The sequence below is a fragment of the Cervus canadensis genome, chromosome 7 (assembly GCF_019320065.1).
Source record: "Cervus canadensis isolate Bull #8, Minnesota chromosome 7, ASM1932006v1, whole genome shotgun sequence".
Lineage (NCBI taxonomy): Eukaryota > Metazoa > Chordata > Mammalia > Artiodactyla > Cervidae > Cervus > Cervus canadensis.
In genome coordinates, this window is record NC_057392.1 from 69,044,788 (window position 1) to 69,047,944 (window position 3,157).

A 3,157-nucleotide genomic window follows, 5' to 3' on the forward strand; every position below is an offset into this window, starting at 1 on the left:
GGTGACCTCCTCCAAGAGGGCTTATGCCATACCCAGGTCTGCTGCACCCAGAGCTCTTGTCCCTGCGGAAGTCCACTGCTGACCCGTACCTCCACAGCAGACGCTCAAACACAGTTCTGTCTCAGTCTCTGTGGGGTCCCTGGGTCCTGGTGCGCACAAGGTTTGTTTGAGTCCTCTTAGTGTCTCTGGTGGAAATGGGGTTTGATTCTAAATGCAAATTTGCCCCTCCTACTGTCTTGCTGGCTCAGAGGTTAAAGTGTCTGCCTGCAATGCAGGAGACCCGGGTTTGATCCCTGAGTTGGGAAGATCCCCTGGAGAAGGAAATGGCATCCCACTCCAGTATTCTTGCCTGGAGAATCCCATGGAGGGAGGAGCCTGGTAGGCTACAATCTGTGGGGTCGCAGAGTCGGACACGACTGAGCAACTTCACTTCACTGTCTTGCTGGGGCTTCTCCTTTGCCCTTGTACTTGCGGTATCTCCTCTCAGCTGCTGGCTGCTCCAGCGCTGCCCAGCCTAATCATTAGGGAAATGCAAATCAAAACTACAATTAGATACCATCTTACACCCATTAAGATGGCTATTATCAAAAAGGAATGACAAGAACAAGTGAAGATGTGGAGAAATTGGAACTCTTATGGGATGCAAAATTACACAGCCATTGTGAAAAATAATATGAAGTTGTTTCAAAAAAGTAGAATTACATGTGCTGTGCTTTGCAACTCCATTGATTGTAGCCTGCCAGGCTCCTCTGTCTATGGGGATTCTCCAGACAAGAATACTGGAGTGGGTTGCCATATGATCCAGCAATTCCACTTTGGAGTATATATTTGAAAGAATTGAAAACAGGGTCTAAAAGAGGTATTTGTATACCTGTATTCACAGTATCATTAGTCACAATAGCTAAAGTGTGGAAACAACTCAAGTATCTGTGAATGAATAGATAAGGAAAATGTGGCATATATATTCAATGAAATCTTGTTTAGTTGCTAAGTAATATCTGACTCTCTTGCGACTCCATGGACTATAACCCGCTGGGCTCGTCTGTTCATGGGATTTCCAAGGCAAGAATACTAGAGTGGGTCGCCATGCCCTCCTCCAGGGGACCTTCTTGACCCAGGGATGGAACCCACATCTGCATTGGCAGGCAGATTCTTTACCACAGCACCACCTGAGAAACACCAATGAAATCTTATTCAGCCTTAAGAAAACTTTAGTATACTACAACAGGGATGAACCTTATACTAAGTGAAATAAGTCAGTTTCAAAAAGATGAGTATTGTAGTATTTCCTTTTATGAGGTACTTACAGAAGTCAAATCATAGATACAGAAAATAGGATAATGATTGTCAGGGGTTGGGGATACAGGGAAATGGAGTTATTGTTGGATGGATACAGAATCTTAGTCTTAGAAGATTAAAATGTTTCTGGAAATGGATGGTGATAATGGTTTCACAACAATATGAATGTGATGCCACTGAATTGTACACTTAAAGTGGTTAAAATAGTAAATTTTACATGTATTTTGCCACAATAAAAAATGGGGGGGGGGGTGGAAATCAGTCAGTGCAATTCACTATATTAACAGTCTAGAGAAGAAAATCATATGATCATCTCAATAAATGTGGAGAAAGCAATGTTTTTAAAACCCTTAGCAGACTAGGAATAGAAGTAGCTTCTTTGATTTTGGTTATAGGGCATATACCAAAAATCCTACAGCTAACATCACTTGTAATGGTGAAAAATTGCATGCTTTCTGTCTAAGATTGTGAAAGAGCAAGGATGACTGTCTTCACCATTTGCATTCAACTTATACTAGAGGATACTAGAAAGTCCCTTGGACAGCAATTAAAAGAATAATGCATTACTATAAGCAAATAGAAGAAAATAATTATTATTAAAAATGCTTGCTTGATCTCAAAGAAAGGCAGAACTAAGAGAAGCTTATCTCTAGATGGGAGTGGAAACAGAGGTTAGCAACAGGGGTAAGATAATAAGCAAATGTTCTGTTGTTTGTTCTTTGTTTTAAAACGAGAAGACACTAAAGCTTGTTTTCATACTGGTGATAAAAATGCAATATTTTTTAAGGTGGTTAATATAATGAGAAGGGGAAACTAAAATAGAAAGTTCTTTGAGCAGATGGGAGGAGATGCAATCCAGTGATTAAGAAGAATTAGTATTTGATAGTGAGAAAGGCTCTTCCTCAGAGCCCACTAACTCTTTAGCAGAGTAGGATGAGTTTTAGTGGCTTATAAATGGTTTTATGGTGGTGGTGGTTTAATTACTAAATTGTGTCCAAATTTTTTGCAACCCCAAGAACTGTGGAGCCAGCCAGGCTCCCCTGTCCATGGGGTTTCCCAAGCAAGAGAGGGTTGTTATTTCCTTCTCAAGGGACAAATGGTTTTAAGGGTCCACAGAAATGTTTTCAAGAATTTTAAAGTCAGAAAGTCATAATGTCTTGCTCTTCCTTCATCAAATCCCAAGAAAACTAGTATGGAAGCAGATCCAGGATTGTTGGCAGATTTAGTGGTGGAATAAGAGAAAACACTTATATGATCACTTTTATATCCTCTCTATAATATGAGCTTATCTGGAGGTGGAAATGCCTTGGTACCTTAGCAGAGATTGAATGAATTAGAAAAGTAAGAAAATATTTACAGTAGACATTTCTGAAGATAGTGAGTATAAAAGGGAAATGTAGAATGTTGAATAGGATTGGGTACTCATTTGAAATCAGAGATCATGCATATAAACAGTAATGCCATTCTTGCTAGGCTGTGTGATTTACCCCCCCAAAATAAGTTAAATTCATGTAGTCCCTGTGGTATGCTAGTCAGTTGCCAATCAAGGAAAGAGGGAAAAAGACAAAAAAAGGAAATTTCTTGTTCTGTCCTTTCACTTGGTATCTCTCTCTCACTTAAATATACCCCCTTAAATGACAAAAGAGGATTTACTTTAAACTTTAGTATAATTTGAAACATTAATAATTAACATTTCTCAAATACATAAAATAGAGAAAATGTGGTTCTATCATTGGTTTATAGAATCATAAAGGGTTTGGGCTTGGGAAGACAGACAAAACCCTAGCTACTCACAGCAGTTCAACATAGAACAAGATGCTTAACCCTTTTGAGCCTTTATGTTTTTTTAACTGTGAAA